Source organism: Coenobita brevimanus, chromosome 38, assembly GCF_032717465.1.
Source record: "Coenobita brevimanus isolate Jiangsu-jjx chromosome 38, ASM3271746v2, whole genome shotgun sequence".
Classification (NCBI taxonomy): Eukaryota; Metazoa; Arthropoda; class Malacostraca; order Decapoda; family Coenobitidae; genus Coenobita; species Coenobita brevimanus.
Genome location: NC_136991.1, coordinates 15,918,940 through 15,929,236, shown reverse-complemented (window position 1 = coordinate 15,929,236; position 10,297 = coordinate 15,918,940). Strand labels below are relative to the sequence as shown.

At 41.5% G+C, this 10,297-nt stretch overlaps 1 long non-coding RNA gene across 1 annotated transcript; it reads right to left on the bottom strand.

The window, feature by feature from the left end:
* Positions 1-1,035: 1,035 nt before the first annotated feature.
* LOC145396446 (uncharacterized) lies at positions 1,036-5,538 on the bottom strand. The gene is made up of 4 exons (XR_013896784.1): positions 5,485-5,538; positions 3,453-3,631; positions 1,817-1,976; positions 1,036-1,070 (listed from the first exon to the last, which is right to left on the bottom strand). It is a non-coding gene; the product is annotated as an uncharacterized LOC145396446 (long non-coding RNA).
* Positions 5,539-10,297: the final 4,759 nt, after the last annotated feature.

Genomic DNA, 10,297 nt, shown 5'->3' with positions numbered 1-10,297 from the left:
TTATATATATAATTATATATATATATATATAATTATATATATAATTATAATTATAGATAGATAGATAGATAGATATAGATATAGATATATATATATCTATCTATCTCTAAATCTATATTACCTAGCAGCCTGACTCAGTGGGTTAGAGCGCTCCGCTGTAACTGGAGGGTTGGAGGATCGAATCCACCCAAGGGTCATTGGTAGACATCAGGAAGGAAATCCGGTTATGACAGGCTACACGTCCTCCATTTATAAAGTCCTCTAGTCAGGGGCAACGCGTTAAGTGACCCTGCGGTGCAGGTACCGGGAGTAAAACCAAATTATTTTTATTTATTTATTTATATATATATATATATATATATATATATATATATATATATATATATATATATATATATATATATATATATATATATATACTGTATATATATATATATATATATATATATATATATATATATATATATATATATATATATATAAATATATATATATATATATATATATATATATATATATATATATATATATATATGTGGATAGATAAACATGATCTATGACCATATATATATATATATATGTATAATCTTGCTTTCCCCGGTCTCATTCGTATATGACTTTTCGTAGCGTATTCTCAACTAAAATCATCTGGTGTCCTGGATAAAATACACGAGTTGTTCCGACCATATGAAGGCTAAGAATGACTACTGTTTTAACGCTGTGTGCCTCTGTCTCACCGAGGTTAATGAATGTGGCTGGAGTTGGTGAGAATAAATTACAAGAGTTATTCCGACCATGAGAGGGCTAAGGGTGATATGAAGACGCAGGCAAGTATGACGCACTCTCAGCCGAGTATAATCTCTTACTGTTGTCTTGACTAGATGGAGAGATGTCCCCAGCATAAGAGGGTCAAAGTACAAGAGGTGGCCGAGGCGAAGCTTACCCGGTGGCGGCAAAGTTGACCCACAAGTCCAGCATCTTCTCCCTCATAAGCAGGTCCTCCTCCCGCGTCATTGGCCCCCACTTTGGCCCCTCAAACAGGAAGAACAAGTCGTCCACGTGTGACACCCCTGCAGAGATCATTCATAGGGTTGTCCGTAAATAGCGCTGCACTGGAAACTCAAGTGGCAGTATCTTATGTATTGCGGGGATGGCTCAGTCAGCTTTCTGACTAATATTTTCCTTGCATCATTTTCTGCTGCCATACTCGCTGGGCTACGCCAGTTCTGTTTATATTATTTATTTACGTCCAATGACTGCAAAGTTTGAGTACTATTTCCATTAGGTAGCCAAAATACCTGCTCTCCTTTCACTAGAAGAATAAGCCGTCCCTGCAGCACATAAGAAGCAAAATTGAGGCTTAAAATACTAACCACCCTGTTATTTATAGGTAGGCAGATGCACTAAAATGGCACTTGTGATACTGTGTACTTGAGTAGGACAGGATGTGTTTGTAAGGCAGCCACTGAGGTCAGCTTATCCCCACCTATATATTGGGCGTACTGTTTACTAGTCTACTGTACCGAACTGCACCACAGACTCCCTGCTAGGAGGTTCGGGGACTCAATCCGAAAAAAAAAAAAAAAAAAAAAAGTAACAGAAAGATAGGTACACCGATAGACAGAATGATAAAAAAAAAAGGAAAAAGAAAAAAAAAAGTACCTTCAGTAAAAAGATACACTGATAGATTTTTTGACTGATTGATTGGTAGCCCTAGACGAATGGATTCATATATACAGACTGATAGGTAGGTAGATAGACAGCTAGACAGATAGAGAAATAGACATATACACAGATAAATTTGTCAGCTTCTCACAGTGTTTGCCGACATTGTGGTTGTAGTAGTCTTTGTAGCTCCTCTCGCCCTGGTAAGTCACGTTGTAGAGGTAGGTGCGCCGCCCCTCCGGCTGGGTGTTGCGGGCGTGGAGTCTTGCCACCCACTCCACGCCCAGGTTGAAGTGACGCTCGCCGAACAGCTGAAGGAGGCACAGCTGGGGTTAGGTGGGGCAGGGGCGGCTTAGGAGTATTTAGGTAACAGAGGGATGAAATTAGGTCAGGTGGGGTTCTCTCTCTCTCTCTCTCTCTCTCTCTCTCTCTCTCTCTCTCTCTCTCTCTCTCTCTCTCTCATAATCTGTTTACCTACCTATCTATCACTATCTATCTATTTACCCATCTATCTATCTTTAATGCAAAAAGAACTAAAGACTCTAAGTTCTCAAAGAGTTGTACCTTTCCCCCGAGAGAAATGAACAAAAGAGAGTTACCATTAATATCTTCCCATTTGTAGATCCTAGACACATTGTACTTAAGGAAGTGGAGGTCATAGACAGGGGGAAATACAGAATGAGGAAGACAGTGCCGGGGTTAGCCAAGTGCATACATAGAGGACAGATTACTGGTTAATGAGAACTAGACTACGGGTAGGCGATGGCTCAATTGGTAGGGAGGTGGCCTGTAGTCCTAACGGACGCAGGTTCAAATCCCCGCTGGGGCAGGGAACAGTTTAAGGATTTGAATTTCATTAAATCAGGCTTTACTGATCTACCAGAAAACCCGCCGACATGTCGTAAAAATACCCCCGCTAATACCAATACATCAGTCCTGTATGAGACAGCCTTTAGCGTGTATTCAGTATGGACGATGGGTGTTGCCGCCGAAGTGGTGACATGTAGAGGTGTATGGTATGTAGGAGGACTGCTGGGCCTTGATAGCAGGCTGTGAAGTCCATGCCCAGAGTCGGACACTTAAAAAAAAAAAAAACAGTGAGTGCATTTCCAGGTCTAATGGGGGGTGATCCTGTTTCTCATCTCACACAACTCATCCACCACCGCCTCATCCACCACCGCCTCATCCACCCTTACTCCACCAGCAGACACAATAATATTCCCTTGATGTGATATTATACTCTTTTTACTTTAACCTACCCTTTTTTACCTTAACCAAACTATTTTTACCTTAACTTACCTCTTTTTACCTTAACCTACCTCTTTTTACCTTAACCTACCTCTTTTTACCTTAACCTAGCTCTTTTTACCTTAACCTACCTCGTTTTACCTTAACCTACCTCTTTTTACCTTAACCTACCTCGTTTTACCTTAACCTACCTCTTTTTACCTTAACCTACCTCTTTTTACCTTAACCTAGCTCTGACTTTTGTCCTTTTGCAGCTTATTTCATGCTGATCAGTGAAGGAAATGGACAATGCTACGGCTTTACAGTTCTTCATGACTAGATTATATTTTAGTGTGAATCCATTGTTACAACTGAACACTGAAGATGATGTGATGGAAATTTTACCTCAGATCTGAGTAAGAACAGTATAGTCACCTCACACACCTGATCCGCCACCACCTCATCCACCCTTTATATTATCCATCTAAGGCGCTACTCACTCACCTCACATAGCTGATCCACCATTCCTCATATATCCCAATAACGTTCCACTAACCCACCTCACACAGCTGATCTGCCACCTCCTCATCCACCCTGACTCCACCAACGTAGTGCTGGAACACCTTGGCTGCCAACTGTTGGGGTTTTTCGTCTCCTCGTGTCAGGTCCAGAGACTCAGGTCCAAACTGCTCGAAGTTCTCCACCAACACCTTTCTTAAGTATTCGTCCTCGTAGAGAGCTGTTGGAGAGAATTTGTCAGAACTTTAGTCTGTTTGGGTATTTTTTATTCCAGAGTGCTGGAGAACGACGCCTACCCGTGGTGGCACCGATATAACCTGGGGAGATTCACTGCCCAGTTATACAAACGTCCTTCACATCCCTCCCTATCCCCCAAAAGGAGGGTGATGGACTGCTAGAGAAAGTCAGCTTCAACCTGTAGTCCACTGGGTTCACGTTACAGTTTACCCTGGTCCACAACTACTGCTGCTACTATTCCAGGAAGATCTAGGTAAGGGTGAGATTAAAACAGACTGTGTTGGATGATTTGTATAAGGCAGCGTGGTAGGACTGTGTCTGAAGAATGGAGGGGGTGCAGGAAGGCACGAAATGCTTCTTTGGAGAGACAAAAGAACCACCAGGTACCCTAAGAATTGTCCGGTCCTCCATCCTTGAGAGGGTCGAGTCGATGGTTAGCCTACTCCCATGATATTACATGACTGGAAAAAAAAGAATTCGGAAAAAACTTCATTCACCTGTTTGAGGATTGAACTCATGCATTTTTTTTTTTATAAATAACAGAACGGAGGAAGGAAAAACAAATGAGTAAAAAAAAAATAATCCATACACCAGATTACTGGTGTCCTCTGCTCATAAAATATCTAACAGTTAGACTTGAACAGTTGTGGGTTGAAATTTGGAGGGAAACAACTCTGGGGAAGCGAGTTCCAGAGAGATGCAGTTCGGGGAATGAAAGAAGTCTGATAGGCAGAAGTTCTGCAATATGGCTGAGTGACATTCCAGTCATGAGAGCTACCAGATGCCCGTGTAGCACGAGGGAAGGCATGGAGAGGTGGCACCATGGACGCAACTTCGTCTGAGCATTTGCCAAAAAAATATCTGTAAAATAATGCAAGAGAGGCAACATGCCTTTTTACTTGCAGGGGAGGTAGTTTATATGTAATGGCAGGGATGTTAATGATTCTAACAGCTTTGTTCTGAATTTTGTCTAATTGTCTTAATGCAACCTCCCCACAACCATTCCTTGCATGTGGCAAGGCTTCCACTCTGATTGTGGCATTCAGTTACTAGACCACCAAACAAAAGAAAAATACTCAGTAGCATCCCTGACAGCAAACTAACTAAAGCAATGGATCTACCTATACCCAGATGCCTTAACACGTGAAAAAGGTGCCCACAGACAAACTCACCCTCGAATTAGTGATGTGGCAATTTCAGGCCAAGTTAGAGTAAAAGGAGTATAGTCAGTCTCCCACTCTCTATTCTCCTCCCTTGGCCAAACGAATCAAAGCATTCACGGTAGGCAAACAGTGTTACTCTTTGTTACTCTGCCATCATTCCGCTGTTACAACTCAACATTCTTGACGGAGAGATAGCAATTTTTGGTTAAATTAGAGTAAAAATATTATTTTTTTTTCTCTCTCTCTCTCTCTCTCTCTCTCTCTCTCTCTCTCTCTCTCTCCAATGGCTTCACATGGTCGAAGAAACAAAAACACTCATGGATGATAAACAAATCACCCTTGGCCATCGACTGAACTAGAAGGGGTTAGGATTCTTTGTCAGGTTAGAATACATGCACCATACCTTTTTACTCTAACTTGGCCTAAAACTGCCATCCCTCCATCTTGAATGCTGAGCTGTAACAATAAATTAACATCTGAACATGATGCTAGTCAAGAAGAAGCACAGTGGAAAGGATGGAGAGGTAGAGTACTGTCTTTTTTGCCACTAAGGTCTGTAATATACCGTAGGCTGCAAAAGGACAAAAATCTGGGCCAAATTAGAGTAAAAGGAGTATAATCATTCACTCACTCTGCATTCGCCCCCCATAGCCAAAGAAATTAATGCACTCACGATAGCCAAATAGTCCTCCCTCATGCTGTGTGATGCCAGCGATAAGGTCTGCGTTTTTATGCCATCCCTGAGACATAAGAAGCTCTGGATCGACGGGAATGTAATCACCATCCACACGGGGCCCCAAAAGTGCGGGGTTGTAATTGAACGTCTGAAAGAAAAGGTGGGTTAGCAGAGAAGAGATGTAGAAAGAACAGAAGGATGAACAGACCAGGGTTAAAGCTGAACGTCTGCAAGGAAAGGAAGGATTGTAGGAAGAGTTGTAGTAAGAATAGAAGGATTAACAGACCAGGGTTAAAGCTGAACGTCTGCAAGGAAAGCAAGGGTTAATCACTTCACTCCCTTGACGTGTTATCTTTTTATCTTACTGTATCTTTTTTTGTGGCCTCAGAGTAATAGCCTCACAATACTCGCCTCACAGTACTAGCTTCACATCGCTCTTATCGTATGACTCACCTCACAGTACTAGCTTCACATCACTATCACCATATTACTCGCCTCAAAATACGAGCCTCAAAGTACTAGCCTCACACTGGTGAAATATTACAAGCACCTACATACAAGCCCTACAGAACTAGCCTCACAATACTAGCATCTCACTACTGGCCTTGCATTGTTGTTACCATATTATTATCCTCAAAATACTAGTCTCACACTACTGGCCTTGCATTGCCAGAAATATACGGCCTGACTCGCACTACCAGCCTCAAAATACTAGCCTCACACTGCCAGTCTCACACAGCGGAACCCCAGACGTACTTACAATATGGTGCCTGAGGGAGAGGGTAAGGTCCTGGGCGTCCACCTTCTGCAGACAGTCCAGCAGCGCCCTACTCGCCTCCCCGCTGCTCACGCCCCGCCTCTCCTCGCACCCAAACAGACGACCTGTGAACTCCGCCACCTCCTTGTACGCCGCTCCCATTGCCCAGGGGTTGAAGAGGGAGCCCGACATCATAATACCCCGAGCAAAGAGATCTGTTGGTGAGGGTGTCCTGATTATATCTATTCTTTCTCTCTCTCTCTCTCTCTCTATCCATCTCTTGCAACAGGAGATTAACCCGCTGCATGCCAATGCCATTTTAAAATGATCTGACATAATTCCGCGGCCAGTGCCAGTGCCATTTAAAAATGGTTTAAAATAAAAAAATTTACTGTGACCGCATTTTTCAAGATTTGCGGGTAAAAATTGGCAGGCATGTAAGGTAACTGTTCCTCTACCATCCCCCAGGCTGTCAAGGCCATACACTCACTCGGTCCCCCCCTCACGCTGGCTCTGCCTCACTCTGCCTGTGTGCCTCGCCCAGTGCTGTACATAGTGAAGGCATTTTGTAAATATTTTCATGTATGTGTAAGTTGTAAATATTTTCTTGTAAGTGTAAGGACTATATAGTGAAGTCAAGTTGTAAATACCCTCTTGTAATTGCCAGGACTGTACATAATGAAATCAAGTTGTACCTATCTTCAAGTAAGTGTAAGATACAGCATTCACAGTGAGAAAGACATGCAAACTGTGATAGATGTGAAGTAATAAGTAATCAGAAAAGTGTACTGAACATTGCTATACTTTTTCAGCATAAATACCTGAGTATATCTTACATAGAAAACGGTTTTCTCTCACCTACACGGTGAGCATGAGAGAGTGGCTATACCTGTATACGAGGATGCAGGACTCAATAAAACCCATTTCCGAGCCTCGGTGAGCATTTTAATGGTAAATTCGTTGTTTCCACATCAAAATCTATCATTTTAGCCAAAAAAAAAAAAAGTCGAAAAATGGCCGGCACTGGGGAGACCCATAGGGCTTAAAATAGCTGGCATGCGGGGGATTAAAGCTAGAATATGATGCTAGTCACACACAAGTGCCGTGGAAAGGATGTAAAACCAGAGTATTGCATTATTCTGCTGCCAAGCTACGTGAAATAAGCTGCAAGACAACAAAAATCTAGGCCAACTTACAGTCAAAGGACTATGGTTAAAATCTGATGACGTAAATAGTTTAACCTCTATGGTCTCGCCATGTAAGGAGGGTGGAAAATGAGACTAACTAGAAGAGTGTATGTGAGGGAGGTGGATCAGGAGAGAAGGAGAGGGAGACCAAGGATGAAATGAAGAGAGATATGTGAGAGGTTGAATGTGAGTTTGAGGACGAGCAACAAATGGCAGGCAGGGCTATGTGAAGGCGATACGTCGTGGCCACCTCTTACAGAATTAAAGCGTCTGGTGATAAAGTACTCGTACTACCTCCAGTATATCAATGGAATGTGTTTCTGTCCCCATAACTATAAGGAATATTCTCTATACTGAAAAACCAAACACTGAATACAATCGCCCAGTGGTAGCAAGAATGAACACTGGCCTTCCCACAGAGGTGATGAGTTTACCCCACAAGTTAATTAAAGTCGCCCGGAGGTACAGCGCGTTTGTTTTCATCTGACCAAAAAAATAAATAAATAAATAAATAAACAACCCTTCCACTTCAATGGATGGTCAGGTGTAGTCAGACTGAAGGGTTGATTTGTGTAGTAACCAAAAAAAAAATCATTCTTAATTTCATAACTAAAGTTCATCGAATTTCATGAAACCGTGAGCTAGTATTCAAGCTGTTAAACTAGCCCAATTCTGTCAGATGAAAACAAATCGATAAGAGCAAGAGCTGGCCACTGACCTCTGGAGTAAGGTGAGATGTAGTGGTAGTGGACTGATACCCCACCAGCACTTGTTCCGATCAGCGTCACTCTATGTGGGTCTCCACCGAACCTTCGGATGTTGTTCTGGATCCAGCACAGCGCCATCGTCTGGTCCTTCAGCCCAAAGTTGCCGGGGATAACAGAGTCCTCTGTCGACAAAAAGCCTGTAGGGAAAGGAAGATACGCAAGTGGTTAGATTAGTAAGTGTCCTTTTCAATATAGCTCAATTCAGAATTGCCGTGGATAGCAGGGCCCTCAGTCAACAAGAAGCCTGTAGGGAAAGAAAGGTATGCAGGTGGTTAGATTAGTGATCTCCTGTTCAAAAAGACAAGAGTTCAGTCCAAAATTGCCTTGGATAACAGAGTCCTCTGTCGACAAGAAGTCTGTAAGGAGAGAGTAATTAAGTGACTAAATAAGTGATCTCTTGTTCGAAAAGACGTGAGTTTGAGCAGGGAACAGCTGTGTTACAACGATCAGGATTACTTTTAAAAGACCTTAACCAACTAACAGGATTAACATGTCTCCATTACCGTTAGCAATGATCATGGATTGCTTTGTTACTTTATATTTTCATTTTTGCTTTTATTTCTGTTTATTTATTTATTTTATTTCTTTATTCTATTTCTTTTACCTATCACTTGTATTCACTTTTATTTGATTGTGAAGGGCCTGATACAATTAATTATCATGAATGGCTTCAGCTTTTATTTTTATTTTCATTTTATATATCTTTTCATTTTTCTATTGTACTTATTTATTTCCCAAGGTGACAAAAACACCAAATACCTGTAGCTGTGAACAGCAAAGATCTCTAACAGACAAAGATTTCTATTTTTGAAGGCTGCATCTAACCCCTCTCCCCTCAAACTTGAAAATTCTATCCTACCTTGAATAAAATTGTCTTTATCTGTTACCTAGAATCCTAAGGAGATATTACATAGTGACAAAAACGGCAAAGATCTCTAACGAACAGAGATTTTTATTTATGAAGGCCGTATTTAACTCTCCATCTCGAAAATTCTGTCCTACCTTGAATAAAATCGCCTTCATCTGTTACCTAGAATGCCGAGACGGTACTGTAAGGTGACCAAGACCACGTCCCTGTCCATGATGACGGTAGGGGGAAAAAATTTGGCGCCTCCTGCGAAGAACCCGCCGCCGTGAATGTACACCAGCACAGGTAGGTTGGCATCCAGGTGACCAGGCTGGAAAATGGAGGTCAGGAAGGGGGAAAGAGGTCAGAGTTATTATAATCGTTGTTTATTAGGGTTTTCAGTGTAATTATTATAGCTATCTCGCCTTAACTTGGTTCAGAATTTCGTCCTGTTGCAGCTCATTTTTCAGTGACAGGATAGGACAATGCTATGGCTCTACATCCATTCCGCAGCACTTTTTCGTGACTGGATCATTGTTCTACTGGTAACCCCCTGTTTCAGCTTAGTAATGGTGATGGGCAGATGGTAATTTTAGGAGGTCAAGTTAAAGCAAAGTGGGCGTAGTGAGTATCGATCATCAACCTCAGCCTATGTCAGTCTCAGTCACAATCACTCACTTTCATCAACAGGTGACATTATTTATTATCAACATCAGTCTATACAAAATTCAGTTACTATCAACAGTGATCACCAGTATCATGAGTAATCAGTATCATCATCAAATATCATCAGTCAGTTTAAACATCAGACAACATCATCTTTAGTCATTATCAGCATCAATCTACATAATCAACAAAATACATGTCAGTTTCAACATCAATCAGTGCCTACATCAATCTGTCCCATCAAAAACTGGCATCAGTCAGTTTCAACATCAGTCAACATCAGCTTCAATCAGTCAACAACAACCTATCTCATCAACAAATAACAACATCAATCATACATCAGTCCATCTCATAAACTAACAACACATCATTATATCAACATCAGTCATCTCATCACCCAATATCACTTATTATCATCACCAATCATACATCAGTCTATCTCATCAACAAATAACATCAATCAACATCACTTTTAGAGAATCGTTCTTAAATATATTTGTGAATTTGAATTAATCTTCGACCCATTCAGTCCGGGCACGACATTTCCACTTCATTCTTGCTGCTGCCAGGCATTTTATTCACCTTA